Genomic DNA, 16,744 nt, shown 5'->3' with positions numbered 1-16,744 from the left:
CAAAAAATGCAAATTTGTCTTTTTAATTTCCTTGTTACAATCACCATCTAATATACAATGACCATTGAAATTCTAAGTTGAAGCTTGTAGTACAAGACATTGAGTCTCTCTGTGCAAAATTTTAGGTTTCTATCTTGCATAATAAAGATTATATTACACTTTGAAATATGTATCTTTTGAGCAAAAAACAAAAAAATTGAAAAATTCAGATGCCTGTCTCTCTGAAACTATTGGTGATAGGAAGCTCAAGTTTTGGGGATTAACTTCTTTTAATAGTATCTCTGAGCCCTCCAAATTTTATTGAAATCTGAGATGGCCGAGCATAACCTCTTGTTGATTTGGCATGGAATGACCCAAAGGCAATTTCAATTGGATTCAACGTAACAGACTTTCAAGGAACAACAATTCATCATTTCATGTGATCACGTGTGTGTGTGGTGGTGGTGGGGAGGGTCATTTTACAAAGTGGCATTGCAAGGCTAGTGCTCTATTTCCACTTTACCTACTGACCACCGAGTAGTTATGCGACAATTGAAGCTAATAGGTTTTACAAAGCAGTTTTACCATATAGATTATTACATACTGGAATGAATTTCAAACAATTTGAAGCCAGACATGAATTTAAAAGCAACTCCAAAAACCACAATTACATTGTCAACTTGAGTGAAGTGCATACAGTTCTGAGTGCCCCTGTGGCAGCGGGGGCGTGGTCAAGCATCGGTCTGTGACCGGAGGGCGGAGTCAGGGAAGGTAAGTGGCAGAATCACTACACCTGTCGTTAATTAATGTGTTTGTGTCTTCCCAGTAACCACACCCTATTTAAGGAGAGAGAGCGAGAGCAGAGGGGCTCTCTCCCCACCCAGACGACTGATGTGTGTGCGTGTGTCTGAGTGTATGAAAGAGTAAATATAGAAGCTGAAAAGCTAAATAAAAAGAGTTTTGTGAACTCAGTTCTGGCCTGCCGTCCTTCTGTGCTCCACCCACCTATACGAATGGTTACAGTGGTGCTGAAACCCGGGAATGAGCACAGAAGAGAACAGCCCCATGGAGTCCTCCCCTTTTGTAGACCTGATCCATGCCCTCACCACGGCCCAACAGAGCCAGCACCAGGTGCTGCTCGCCCTCCGAAAGGAGCAAGAACAACTGTTTGAGGCCCTGGTGCTGGCGCAACAGGAAGATCGTCGGGCGTTCCGGCACCTCCTCGCGTCGGCGGGGTCTACCAACGCTCCCACCGCAGGCCCGTCCCCCCTCACCCTAACAAAGATGGGCCCGCAGGACGACCCCGAGGCATTCATCACGCTCTTTGAGCAAGTCGCGGAGACCTCGGGGTGGCTGATGGATCAGCGCACGACGCGCCTCCTCCCCCTGCTAACGGGAAAGGCGCAGCTGGCCACGCTACAGCTCCCCACCGACCGCCGGCTGGCCTACGTGGACCTTCGCCGGGCCATCCTCCAGCGTGTGGGGCACACCCACGAGCAGCAGCGTCAGCGCTTCCGCGCTTTGCGCTTAGAGGAAGTCGGCCGGCCGTTCGCGTTTGGCCAGCAACTCCGGGATGCCTGCTGGCAGTGGTTGAGGGCCAGCAACTGCGACGCCGAGGGACTCATCGACCAGGTGGTACTGGAACAGTTCATCGCACGTTTACCAGCAGGAACCGCAGAGTGGGTCCAGTGCCACCGCCCGGCGTCGCTGGATCAGGCAATCGAGCTGGCGGAGGACCATTTGGCGGCTGTCCCGATGGCAGGACAGCAGACAACCTCTTCTCTTCTCTCTCTCTCTCTCTCTCCCCTCCTCCTGTGTCTCCTCCTCGCCCCATTCCCCCACCGCGGAGACGGGGGCCGGCACCAACCCAGCCAGCCCGCCGCACCTGCAGTGCCCTTCCGTTTCTCCCTTCTGTGTCTGTCTCTCCCCCCCCCCCCCCCCCCCCCCCTCAGGTGAGTGAGTCCCAGAGCACTAGTGCAGAGAGGAAGCCCGGGCCGGTTTGCTGGCGCTGCGGGGAGCCAGGCCACCTCCAACAGCAGTGCTCGGTAACAGAGGTGGGCACAGTGGTTCGGATCCCCAACGTGCCAGGAGCTGCCCCTGATCGGGCCGGAGCGTATCGCATACCGGTGAGTATTCAAGGGGATACATATCAGGCGTTGGTGGATTCTGGCTGTAATCAGACCTCAATCCACCAAAGCCTGGTGCAAGACAAGGCATTGGGGGGAGCACAATTGGTGAAGGTGTTGTGTGTGCACGGGGATGTTCACAACTACCCTTTAGTGTCAGTCCACATTCTTTTTCGAGGGGAAAAATTTATAGTGAAGGCAGCGGTTAATCCTCGCCTTACCCACTCTATAATTTTGGGGACTGATTGGCCGGGATTTCGGGATTTAATGACACACTTAGTGAAGAGTGGGTCCTACCATTTAACAGGGGGAGGTCCCGGTGTCACTTTGGCGGGAGCAGCTGTCACAGAGCCGTCTACGTCATCTCCGCGTCAGAGTGAGGAGCCGCCGGCTCCTCCTCTCTCTGTTGGGGAATCCCTCGCGGATTTCCCATTAGAGCAGTCATGAGAAGAGACTCTGCGGCATGCGTTTGACCAAGTGAGAGTAATCGATGGTCAAACGCTCCAGCCGAATGCCACCCCGTCCTTCCCCTACTTCGCAATTATGAAGGATAGATTATACCGAGTGACGCAGGACACTCAAACTAAAGAGCAAGTCACTCAGCTTTTAATTCCGAAGAGCCGCCGGGAATTGGTATTCTAGGCGGCTCACTTTAATCCCATGGCTGGACACTTAGGGCAGGATAAGACACTAGCCCGAATAACGGCCCGATTCTATTGGCCGGGGATTCGCGGCGATGTCCGTAGGTGTTATACGGAGTGCCGCGAATGCCAGTTAGTAAATCCAGCGGCCATTTAAAAAGTGCCTTTGCGGCCTCTACCATTAATCGAGACCCTGTTCGAAAGAATTGGGATGGATTTCGTCGGGCCATTAGATCGGTCAACACAAGGGTACCGCTTTATATTAGTTCTGGTGGACTATGCAACACGATACCCGGAAGCAGTGCCTCTTCGCAATATCTCAGCACGCAGTATTGCGGAGGCACTCTTCCACGTCATCTCCTGAGTTGGAATCCAGAAAGAGATTCTGACTGACCAAGGCACCTCGTTTATGTCATGAACACTGAACGAACTGTTTGGGTTATTAGGTATTAAGTCGATCCACACCAGCGTGTACCACCCACAAATGGATGGTTTAGTTGAACGGTTTAATTGCACCCTCAAGAACATAATTAAAAAATTCGTAAGTGAGGACGCACGTAACTGGGATAAATGGCTCGAACCCTTGTTATTTGCAGTGCGAGAGGTCCCCCAAGCCTCCACGGGGTTCTCCCCATTTGAATTATTATATGGGCGTAAGCCACGCGGCATTTTAGATGTGCTGCGAGAAAATTGGGAGGAGGGACCTTCACCAAGTAAAAACGAAATTCAATACATTATTGACCTGCGTGCAAAACTCCACACACTCACACACCTAACCCAGGAGAATTTGCGGCAGGCCCAAGAACGGCAAACCCGCCTGTACGACAAGGGTACGCGCCTTAGAGAGTTCGCACCGGGAGATAAAGTACTCGTATTGTTGCCCACATCGAGCTCTAAATTAGTTGCCAAGTGGCAAGGACCCTTGGAGGTCACATGGTGAGTCGGGGACGTCGACTATGAGGTGAGGCGAACGGACAGGGGTGGGGCGCTACAGATTTACCACCTCAATCTGCTCAAACTCTGGAACAAGGAGGTCCCCGTGGCGTTGGAGTCGGTGGTTCCTGAGAAGGCGGAGCTGGGGCCGGAGGTTCAAAAAGGAACAGTAGCATCACGTACCTCTCCGGTCCTCTGTGGAGACCACCTCTCCCCGACCCAACTCGCGGAGGTTGCCCAGTTGCAGACCGAGTTTTCGGACGTGTTCTCGCCCCTGCCCGGCCGCACCAACCTCATAGAGCACCACATTGAGACGCCCCCGGGGGTGGTAGTGCGTAGCCGCCCTTACAGGTTACCCGAGCACAAGAAAAAAGTGGTTCGGGAAGAACTCCAGGCCATGCTCAAAATGGGCATCGTCGAGGAGTCTCACAGTGACTGGAGCAGCCCAGTGGTCTTGGTACCCAAGGCCGACGGGTCGGTCCGGTTCTGTGTAGACTATAGAAAAGTCAACGAGGTGTCTAAATTCGACGCATACCCAATGCCTCGTATTGATGAGTTGCTCAATCGGCTAGGCACGGCTCGTTTTTACTCGACACTGGATTTAACAAAGGGTTATTGGCAGATCCCTTTGACTCCATTATCCCGAGAAAAAACGGCCTTTTCCACACCATTCAGCTTACACCAATTTGTCACACTTCCTTTTGGGCTGTTTGGGGCGCCCGCTACGTTTCAACGGCTGATGGATAGGGTCCTCCACCCCCACGCTACCTATGCGGCCGCCTACCTCGACGACATTATTATCTATAGTAATGACTGGCCAAGGCACCTCGAACATCTGAGGGCCGTCCTTAAGTCGCTGAGGCGAGCGGGTCTCACAGCCAACCCGAAGAAGTGTGCGATTGGGCGGGTGGAAGTACGGTATCTGGGCTTCCACTTGGGCAACGGGCAGGTGCGTCCCCAAATTAACAAGACAGCAGCAATTGCGGCCTGCCCGAGGCCTAAGACCAAAAAGGGGGTGAGACAGTTCCTGGGGCTGGCTGGCTATTATCGTAGGTTTATACCTAATTATTCGGACGTCACCAGCCCGCTGACTGATCTGACTAAAAAGGCGGCACCAGATCCGGTCCAGTGGACGGAGCAATGCCAGCGGGCTTTTTCTAAGTCAGCACATGCATATAAGGACACAGAGGCTTTGTGAAGTATTATCATTATCACTGTCATGTTTGTTTGTAGCCATGCTTATGACTCTGCTTTCAGTTTCATTTGTGTTTTGTTTTTGTAAATATCACACCTACTAATAAATACTCTTCCTGCACTTAGACCCATCTATCACCACATACCTGGGAGAATACTTCACAAAGTCTCTGTGAAAACAGTGTGCCGATTGCACTCAAATCAGTATCAGGGGTTTCCCATAATGACTGGGTCCCAAGCGTGCACACAACGCACTCCGAAGGCTCCTGAATGTAAAGGCACTTTAAATCTCAGTGAGGCTCTGCAGAGTCGCTGTGTTCCTCATGTTCACTTCACTGTATAAGAATAAGCACCTTGCTGTAGTTGTGAATTTTTTGGGGGGGAATTCTTACCTTCGTGGAAATGAAGTGAGCATACGATAGGGTTTTTAACCTGTCCATTTGACACAAAGCCCCACTGAATGTTTTTTCTTTCCCCCATTTTCCCTTCTAAGATTAGAAATCTCTCTAGATTTTTTCCCAGATGATGAATTACTTTTGGTAAATTAAAAAATTTGATGTCTTTGTTTCATTCAGAACATATCCAAAAATGCAGCAAAACCTTCCCATACCAATCAGGAGCAATTAACTTGGCTGAATGAAGCACTACAAGCATGCCTCATCATGGCGGTGTAGTTACCGTTGGTATGGGGTCATGTGATGGTGCAAAGCCTCCATAGATGACTTGCAACTACATGATCAAAATGTGCTACGTCATGAGCATCCGCCATGATGGTGGATATACAAAGCAACTAGGACAGCAGCCGCAAGCATGTCTGTAAGCGATGCTGAATTTTCTCAGAATTACTACGATTTGAACAGTCAATACAAAGAGAAGATTCGATACAAAGAGAAGATAGATATGTGTGGTTTTGACACATATTATTTAAAAAAGTCAGACTTTTCTTAAGATAAGACGCTTCTAACAACCATCGAGTACGCAGATATCGCGTTCTATCTGGTTTGGCTGCCGAAGACTCAAGTCCGACCTTGGACAAAATATAGCCCATTTTCTGAGTGGGTGCCCAGTCTGGATTGTTTCTATCATATAATTTTGCTGGCGCTCCTAGAAGCGAAATGGTAAAACACATATTAAAATTATAACAACGACCGAGTGAACTATGACAAGAGAACGCTCATTTTATAGCAAAATTCTAGCAACACGAAATAAAATTATTCCACGATATTATTGAGAAAGCTTTTGAATCTCACCTGAGATAAAATGATTACTGCAAACACGAGCTGTTTTGGTTTTAGCCTCTGTTAGATCAGCCCTGCCGATGTTGTTCATCTCCTCTCCGTACTAAGCCTCAGAGTTTCCTCACCCTCTTTCCGAATCACAGACGGAATTCTAAAAAATCAGAACGTGCCACGGTCACGAGTGCTGTTGTGACCACGACCATATACAGCACATGTTTTGTATGGAATGTCACTTGACCCCACATTTGTATATCTACCAACATGGCCGACATCCGGATTTCTATTTTGCTTTGACGTCACTTGCAAGTCAAGGATTCTAAGCAAGGTTTAATCTGTCTTCAAATATGGTTCATTTTTGCGCTGTTTTTAGTTGTTCCAATTGTTCAAACAGAGAAATAGATAAAAGGTATTAGCATCTCCCCGCTATCAAGGAAAATGTTAAAGAGAAGCAAATGCTTCAAGAATAACAAAGAAATGATTGGTTAAAGAGCATACGATGAGAAGAACCAAGCCTAAAACCTCCAGAGAAATTCGCAAATGTATTTAAAATGTTTTATTTTTTAAATAGAAAGTTGTGAGTATGGAAGCGTTTGCTTAAGAATCTCGTTTTGTTTCTGCTCACTTTTGAGTTAGCTTTTTCATGAAAGTGTTTTATCAAAATCAAATGATTTTCTTACAGGTGAAGCAGCTTCCCAGATTGGTTTCAAACAACTCTGACTCAATTCAGTAAAAAACACCAACAAGGAGCAGCATGCGCGATATATCCTGAAAGAACAGTAGAGATTAAGAGCAGAGAGCGCTGAAGTTTTGTTTCTATTATCAGAGGAACCCAGTTCTGTGCAAAATGTCTCCATGGAGTCAGAGTGTAGAAATGACCCTACAGTCTGAGAGAGTTCTACACAAACACACTGAACTTTACAACAGCTGCATGCATGTGAAACGGAAATAAATCGACTAAGGCAGGAAAAACTATCTCGTCTCGTCTTCTTCCGCTTATCCGGGACCGGGTCGCGGAGGCAGCAGTCTAAGCATGGAAGCCCAAACTTCCCTTTCCCCAGACACCTCGGCCAGCTCCTCGGGAAGAACACCGAGGCGTTCCCAGGCCAGCCGAGAGACATAGTCCCTCCAGCGTGTCCTGGGTCTTCCCCGGGGCCTCCTCCCGGGGGGACATGCCTGGAACACCTCCCCAGGGAGGCGTCCAGGAGGCATCCGAAAAAGATGCCCGAGCCACCTCAGCTGATTCCTCTCGATGTGGAGGAGCAGTGGCTCTACTCCGAGCTCCTCCCGAGTGACTGTGCTTCTCACCCTATCTCTAAGGGAGTGCCCAGCCACCCTGCGAAGGAAACTCATTTCGGCCGCTTGTATCCGCGATCTTGTTCTTTCGGTCATTACCCAAAGCTCATGACCATAGGTGAGAGTCGGAATGTAGATCGACCAGTAAATTGAGAGCTTCGCCTTCTGGCTCAGCTCCTTCTTCACCATGACGGACCGGTAAAGCGACCGCATCACTGCGGAGGCTGCACCGATCCGCCTGTCGATCTCACTCTCCATCCTTCCCTCACTCGTGAACAAGATCCCGAGATACTTAAACTCCTCCACTTGAGGCAGGACTTCTCCACCAACCTGGAGAAGGAAAAACTATTTTGAATAAAATTGTTATTGTCCGTTATACACTGATCAACCTGTGTGACTCAGTTGTGCCTTTTGAATGGAGAATAAACGAAGAGGGAACTGAACATTAACTGTTTATTGAAATTATTGATTATAGTTATGATATGACTACGGCTACAACGGGAATGTGCTGATTCTGTTAGTGTTTATAATTATTGTACCATCCACTATTAGATAAAATTAAAATAAAATCTTACAATATTGTTTGAAAGTCTAGAGCAATATATTTTGTTATTTTACAAATAACACTTTGGATATTATTTTAACAAGAATAAGTATCGCTGTATAAATGACAGAGTGCAGATAGCTGTGTAACTAGATGTCCTTAGGGTTGCTGAGACAGAGGGGTGGGAATACCATCTAGCCCACAGTTCAGGTCGGAGTCGTTTGAGAGTAAATGCTTTGGCTTTCACAATATTCTGTTCCCAAAAGCTGATGTGTAGGGGAAAAAGTCTTTACAGAAAGGTTTTCTTGCTTTTGTAGTTTTTTGTTTTGTTTTGAACCTGTTCTTCCGTGTCGGGACTCTTGGGAAAAAGAAGGTGTATTCCAACATGTAGCCAACACTAACACTAGATCACAGATCTGCACCGTCTCCAGTCGTTTCAAGGAATTTTATACTGATCATAACCGTTAATAAACACTAATTCCGCATATATCTATCCTTCACTTCTTTCTGACAAAGATTATCCAAGTAATCCGGTAGTAGAGCTTTTTTTTTAGCTGTAGTTTTCTTTGGACAACAGCAACAGATGCTGGACATCTTCTCTTGGATTCAGTATGTGAACAGTATGTAAACAAAGTTCCCTTTGTCCCCCAGGACAAGGGTAGTGATGGTTGCAAACATAAATGTGATGTCAGTGCAAGCGGTCAACATAATTTTTCATGTCGGGCATGCACATCATCTTATCTGCGGTCAACAAACGTTTTAAATATGATTGAGTTTTTTTTTTTTTAAACCAAGTGTAACAGCAGCACTAGCTGTCGTACAAAAAAACAAACAAACAAAAAAAACACACACAGACAGAATGATATAAAGTGTGAGTCTGTGGGTGAACTCTAATGAACTCAGTGCTGTAGTCAGGTAGCCTGGCAAGCCAGACTAAATGTGAATATTTAGTCTAGTCTCGGTCATAGACATTTCCGAAGGGTGTGGGTAGGAACAACCCGTTGTCTTTCAAACTGTCTCTGTGCGTATAGGCCAACGCTCTGACCAATCAGCGCAACAGTGACTGTGATGTAGTCAGAGCGACAGAAAGCAGTGGGGGAGCCAACTGGTAGATCAGACTTTTGCCATAGCTGGTCGGCAAAACAGCGAAAACGTCCTTCTTGAAAAGGAATGAGCGGAGAGCCTCTTCCTGCTCATGTTTCAACGAAAACTCCAAGTCTAATTCTTCTATAACTGATTCCAAAGCGGAGTCAAACGAGCGCTGTTCAATAGCCGTAGCCACATAGACATATAAACATAGATGCCGCATTGAGCCTGGTGGCCCGTTGCTGGGATACGTCAGAGTGACCGCCATATTGAATGTGGCAAATCTTCCCCGTAAACCAATGCAAGTAAATGGACTGAACTTCATAAAGCCCCTTTCTACAATAATGTTTAACTCGATGCCTTTTATTCACCCATTAAGACACACACGTATATATTTGGGAAACAAACAGGCATCAAAACAACATATATAACTTTTAATGTGATGGTTATAAATAGTGTGCGAAATACCCGTCAATATTCCGTGGGAGGTGTGACCTAAATTTCCTCAACATGCAGCAGGCCTATACCGGAATCAAGCTATCGGAAACTTTTTTTTTTAAATTCTGCTGCTACTATCGTAGGCTACTAACGATATCTACACATCAAGGCATGTTTTGAAGCTCAGCGGGGATCGTGTAGAATAATGTGCTGTGCTTACGCTGCTGAAGCCGTGCCGTGCCGTCTCCGCATCACTTTCATTAAATGCCGTGCAAATGTCTCCAAAAACAATTTTTGCAATATACAGTGCTATATGGAAAAAAAATCAATTAAACCATATTACAATGGGATTGCTCCGTGTGATTGCTTCACAGTCTGACATGCTTCCAATCTCTTCTATTTTTGAGTGTGCTATCACCATCTGACAGCTGATGGTGAAATTGGTTGGGTGGGCTATGAAATAAATTATATTATATTCGTTGTTTGGAGACAGGTTTCACCGAGCGGCTATTATGCGCAAGACTTCATATTAGCCACAAAGTCAGAATGTTGAGATCTTGCAGTCACGTGACCGGAAAGTTAACAGCCGCCATCTTGTTGGTAAAAAACACAGCTGAATACTGCTGCACTCGTGTACAGAATGGATCAATTTCAACCGACGGACTACACGGCTCATTTTTCTAATGAACAGATAACTAGATATATTTCTAAAATAAACGATCTACAGATTACTGACCCTTATGGCTTACCGGACAGAGTTTTCACGACCGTGTCAGTGGATTTTGAACTGCCAGAGGTGGAATACCCAGACGTGTATAATTACCTCATCAACTTTCCCTCGCTGACATTGACTTTGTTAATCAGGAACTGGAAAAGGCTACTGTATTCTTTAAGAAGGCAGTTCTACCTGAACTTGTTTCAAAAAGTATTTTGGCTCCTATCCCAACTGCGTGTACAAGCACAGGCGAGCTTTGGTGCTACTGCAAGGAGCAGCAGTGTGGCACGATGTTGGAATGCGAGTCAGGTTTCTGTTCAATGAAGAAGTTCCACCAGACATGCTTAAAGTTGAAAAGGATTCCAAAAAAGTACATATGCCCATCATGTCGTACAACTATGAACAAAAACAAAAGGGATGCAAAAAAACAGGCCAAGTGAGAAAGCCATTTAGGCCGAAATAAGTGGTGTACTCAGCCTGACAGTTACTGTCAGTTTAAACTGTGTTTTATTTACTCTTGTTGCATTTGTTTTGTAATGCTGTTAAACTGTTATATCATAATATTGATACTTGTTTTTTTTACATTACTATTAGTGGCATGCCTTGATTTGCAAGATCTTGTATAATCATTTTGCTACATGTCATCTACTAGTATTATACAAATTTGCATTTGTGTGTTGTGATAGTTGTGTGTAATATTTGAAGTACCTTAAATATTTGGAAGTGTCTTGTGCATATTTTTTCTGTGAAATTAAAGTTGAGAGTTACTAACCGTCATTAATTTATTAATTCCAATAAATGGGTTACAAGTAGATATAATGTGCAATTGACAATCAACAAAGAACAAAGGTTATAAGATTAAGTCATCACATTTGACTACATAATAACCAGTTGTCAACAATAACAATTCACAAACACATTATATGATTTGAATTTGTAACCTGACATGTACTATAACCAAAAAGCACTGATCACATGTTTATCATCATTTATGATCACAACATACAAAACTGTCAAACACATACAAAGAAACCATCATGATACATGTCACTCAAATGGAACCACAGACTCTGAGACATTTGTAAGTGCACAACAAACTTGTACAATTTTATCAAGATTTGTTACATCATAACCTGGTTCAACATCTTGAAGTTGTGTAGGAAGGGTACTTTGAAGGATTGCAAATTTCTGTCTAACAGTTCCTATCACCCTTTCAACATTTATTCTGACAGCAGCTAGTCCTCTCGTGTTTTCAATGTCAAGAGGGTCTAGCTGTTTTTTGCCTCGCGTAAATGCAGGGATTTTCAATTTAGCTTGATACAATCCAATCGTGTCCCCAACATCAAAGCCCCTGTCAGCTAAGATCAGATCACCTGGCTCAAGTTTGTTTAAGAATCCTAAATTTTCTGTAATATGTTTGTCACTAGTTCTCCCACCCCATCCATTTGATATAAAGGAAATTACGCCTTGTGGTGTTATGCCTATTAAATATTTTATAGTTTGATGAGATTTATAAGATGAATATGACTGTGCACTGGCTAGGAGGCTACGAGGTTTTTCTGTAAAAATTTCAAAACAATCTATTATACATGTACACTTGTTAAATTTACTTCTACGAAAAACGTACGGCAATGTTAATCTAAGTTCCTCCCTATCTGGCCAGAAAACTAAAGATGGTACTAATCTTGTGTACATTACATTGATACAGTGGTGAAATATCCGAGACACAGTCGTAACATGTACACCAAAGTAGTAAGCTAAGAATGTAAATGATAAGTTTAATTGCAACCATAAAAGAGTCAATATAAATTGCTTAAATGGTGACAGGGCGGAATTTGCCTTTAAATGATCCTGAATAATGTAGAACAAGGTCATCAATGCTGTAAAGGACTGAACCCCGGTTAACATCTTCACCTTGTCATCATCATCCTCGAAGTCGGCTTCAAGTAGAGAGAGAGATTTAATTTTATCTTTGAGGATTGAATTTTCATTTCTAAGTGCCTGACAGTCAGTTTCAAGCATTTCTGAGTGAACTTTGAGTTTATCAAATGATGAAGATAATTGTTCAAACGACTGTTTGAGCTCAATGCACTCCGTGTTTTGACACTCATCTGCTGTCATTGTTGCAGGATTATCCTGGTCATCCCCCATCACATTCACAGAATCTGGTGCCAGTGTTGTAGAAATAACTTGCTCAGACAACTTAAGAAGAGCACTGGCAGCCAGTGCCTTTGCGCACTGATCACGACGTTGCTTCTTTGATCGCTCACGTCTTGTGTACGTTTCCATTTCTCTCTTTCGTTTTCTCTTCAGTGGAGAGGAAGTGTGAGCAAAAATGGACAGTGCATAATCTGGAGAGGTCGGGTCATTGCTCTTCTTCCCTGAAAGACAGAAATATACTGACTAGTGGCAATTGAGCACGAGGAATTTATGATTTGATACTTATGAAGTTATCTATCTCTACATGTGACCCCTAAAAGTATAAAATTATTATACATCTAGAGACTACATAGAATGTCACACCACTAAAGACCCAATCCACCCCCCGCCCCAACCCTTTTCTCAGGTTCCCACTTCCTGGAATTTTTTATTAGAGCAAGTCATAAACTTATGTTGCAAATAACCACATGGATATACTGAAATAAATACATGACGAACCTGAGATGAAATGGTCACTGCACAGGCGCCAGTGATCGTTCTTTCCAGTCGGTACCCATGCCTTGTTCTTGTTGTTTGGATCAGCCCGGCTAATAGCAGCAATCCATTTTGCACGCCTGTCAGGGTCCCGTGGCAGCCTATGAAACTTTCTTCCCGATTTCTGACCTCTCCTGTTGTGCCATTTATATGCCATACAACTCTTCGGCATTGTGGCACAGTAATATTTGAAGATTTCGGCGAAAAATAATGAAAGCCAGTGTCGGAAAGACGGCGGAAATATGGCGTTTTACCGACAAGATGGCGTCTGTCTACAATCTGGAGCGGATGTGATGTCACATGCAAGTGCTCCGAAGAATCTCCACTTTGCCACATCCAATATGGCGGCGAGGATGACGTATGATTCTACGCGGAAGGCGGCGTCTATGTTTATATGTCTATGCATAGCCATCTTTCCTGTTGTGCTTTCTCCAGCGTCGCGCAGCCTTGTCGTCACTCCTGCAAAAGCCCGCCCAAAGAATCCAAACAAAAACCTTGCATTGTGATTGGCGGGTATGATTTGATGCCCGGGGTGTGTTGTTGATATGGTCCGAGGCTAGACCCACTCGTAGGCAAAAATATTTTTGGCCGCTAGGCGGGTGGGTCTAGTTTACTAGGCTAGTAGTCAGGGAGACTCTCTCTGCTGCAGGGTCATACAGCCAATCAGATGCAACCGTGTCATGTGACTACACAGCGTGACACGCCCCCTTAATTGTGCACACCAATGAACAAATATATTCAAAGCCATTTGGTTAGAATTCGTAATAGAATTCGTATTATGTCACCAGTAGGCATGTTACAGACTCCGGTATAATGAACGTGAACGACGTGGATTATTTACGCCATTATTTTTTTCTGCTAAAATATGTTTCTCTTTTAGAGCTGCAGAAACAGGAAGTGGATGGAGGTAAGGACATCTGACTTTGTGAAACTTTTCGGGACCCCCCCCCAATTTGTGAAGAACTGTAAAAACAGAAATTAGACACAAAATATTTGGGAAAAAGCATATATTATTTGCCTCTGCACTCCACAATTTTAAATTTGTACTCAATCCATTGTCACGTGGTTAAAGTGCACATCCTCAGATTTTAATAAAAGGTATTTTTATCCTCCGAGTTTTACCATGTGGACATTACAGCACTCAGAATTCATTGTGCTGCTGCCATCAGCAGTTCCATCATCAGTGAAGATGAGTGAGCCAGTACCTGAGGCAGCCATATAGGCCCATGTTTAACAGATGAGGTGGTGTGCTGTGGATCTTGGACAGTCCCTTTTCACCTCCACACTCTGCTCTTGCTATCACTCTAATACAAGCTACAGTGGTGCTTGAAAGTTTGTGAACCCTTTAGAATTTTCTATATTTCTGCATAAATATGGCCTAAAACATCATCAGATTTTCACACAAGCCCTAAAAGTAGATAAAGAGAACCCAGTTAAACAAAGGAGACAAAAATATTATACTTGGTCATTTATTTATTGAGGAAAATTATCCAATATTACATATCTGTGAGTGGCAAAAGTATGTGAACCTTTGCTTTCAGTATCTGGTGTGACCCCCTTGTGCAGCAATAACTGCAACTAAACATTTCCGGTAACTGTTGATCAGTCCTGCACACCAGCTTGGAGGAATTTTAGCCCATTCCTCCGTACAGAACAGCTTCAACTCTGGGATGTTGGTGGGTTTCCTCGCCTGAACTGCTCACTTCAGGTCCTTCCACAACATTTTGATTGGATTAAGGTCAGGACTTTGACTTGGCCATTCCAAAACATTTAACTTTATTCTTCTTTATCCATTCTTTGGTAGAACAACTTGTGTGCTTCAGGTCATTGTCTTGCTGCATGACCCACCTTCTCGAGCTTCAGTTCATGGACAGATGTCCTGACATTTTCCTTTAGAATTCACTGGTATAATTCAGAATTCATTGTTCCATCAATGAAGACAAGCTGTCCTGGCCCAGATGCAGCAAAACAGGCCCAAATCATGATACTACCACCACCATGTTTCACAGATGGGATAAGGTTCTTATGCTGGAATGCAGTGTTTCCCTTTCTCCAAACATAACGCTTCTCATTTAAACCAAAATGTTCTATTTTGGTCTCCGATGTCAACAAAACATTTTTCCAATAGCCTTCTGGTTTGTCCACGTGATCTTTAGCAAACTGCAGATGAGCAGCAATGTTCTTTTTGGAGAGCAGTGACATTCTCCTTTCAACCCTGCCATGCACACCATTGTTGTTCAGTGTTCTCCTGATGGTGGACTCATGAACATTAACATCAGCCAATGTGAGAGAGGCCTTCAGTTGCATAGAAGTTACCCTGGGGTCCTTTGTGACTTTGACGACTATTACACGCCTTGCTCTTGGAATGATCTTTGCTGGTCGACCACTCCTGGGGAGGGTAACAATGGTCTTGAGTTTCCTCCATTTGTACACAATCTGTCTGACTGTGGATTGATGGAGTCCAAACTCTTAGAGATGGTTTTGTGACCTTTTCCAGCCTGATGAGCATCAACAACGCTTTTTCTGAGGTCCTCAGAAAACGCCTTTGTTCATGCCATGATACACTTCCACAAACATGTGTTGTGAAGATCAGACTTTGATAGATCCCTGTTCTTTAAATAAAACAGGGTGCCCACTCACACCTGATTGTCATTCCATTGATTGAAAACACCTGACTCTAATTTCACCTTCAAATTAACTGCTAATCCTAGAGGTTCACATACTTTTGCCACTCACAGATATGTACAGTGGGGCAAAAAAGTATTTAGTCAGCCACCAATTGTGCAAGTTCTCCCACTTAAAGATGAGAGAGGCCTGTAATTTTCATCATTGGTACACTTCAACTATGAGAGACAGAATGGGGGCAAAGAATCCAGGAAATCACATTGTAGGATTTTTAATGAATTAATCGGTAAATTCCTCTGTAAAATAAGTATTTGGTCACCTACAATCAAGCAAGATTTCTGGCTCTCACAGACCTGTAACTTCTTCTTTAAGAGGCTCCTCTGTCCTCCACTCGTTACCTGTATTAATGGCACCTGTTTGAACTCATTATCAGTATAAAAGACACCTGTCTACAACCTCAAACAGTCACACTCCAAACTCCACTATGGCCAAAACCAAAGAGCTGTCAAAGGACACCAGAAACAAAATTGTCGACCTGCACCAGGCTGGGAAGACTGAATCTGCAATAGGTAAGCAGCTTGGTGTGAAGAAATCAACTGTGGGAGCAATTATTAGAAAATGGAAGACATACAAGACCACTGATAATCTCCCTCGATCTGGGGCTCCATGCAAGATCTCACCCCGTGGGGTCAAAATGATCACAAGAACGGTGAGCAAAAATCCCAGAACCACACGGGGGGACCTAGTGAATGACCTGCAGAGAGCTGGGACCAAAGTAACAAAGGCTACCATCAGTAGCACACTACACCGCCAGGGACTCAAATCCTGCAGTGCCAGACGTGTCCCCCTGCTTAAGCCAGTACATGTCCAGGCCCGTCTGAAGTTTGCTAGAGAGCATTGGATGATCCAGAAGAAGATTGGGAGAATGTCATATGGTCAGATGAAACCAAAATAGAACTTTTTGGTAAAAACTCAACTTGTCATGTTTGGAGGAGAAAGAATGCTGAGTTGCATCCAAAGAACACCATACCTACTGTGAAGCATGGGGGTGGAAACATCATGCTTTGGGGCTGTTTTTCTGTGAAGGGACCAGGACGACTGATCCGTGTAAAGGAAAGAATGAATGGGCCCATGTATCGTGAGATTTTGAGTGAAAACCTCCTTCCATCAGCAAGGGCATTGAAGATGAAACGTGGCTGGGTCTTTCAGCATGACAATGATCCCAAACACACCACCCG

At 44.6% G+C, this 16,744-nt stretch overlaps 1 long non-coding RNA gene across 1 annotated transcript in view; it reads left to right on the top strand.

The window, feature by feature from the left end:
• The window catches only part of LOC132870720 (uncharacterized), a 46,333-nt gene extending 32,545 nt beyond the window's left edge, over nucleotides 1-13,788 (top strand). The window contains exon 4 of the long non-coding RNA XR_009651197.1: nucleotides 13,762-13,788. This is a non-coding gene — a long non-coding RNA (uncharacterized LOC132870720). The remainder of the gene's footprint in view (nucleotides 1-13,761) is intronic.
• The last annotated feature ends 2,956 nt before the right edge of the window (nucleotides 13,789-16,744 follow it).

Source organism: Neoarius graeffei, chromosome 1, assembly GCF_027579695.1.
Source record: "Neoarius graeffei isolate fNeoGra1 chromosome 1, fNeoGra1.pri, whole genome shotgun sequence".
In the NCBI taxonomy this organism is placed as follows: Eukaryota; Metazoa; Chordata; class Actinopteri; order Siluriformes; family Ariidae; genus Neoarius; species Neoarius graeffei.
The sequence above is the reverse complement of the archived record's forward strand: the minus strand, read 5'-3'. Positions and strand labels throughout refer to the sequence as shown.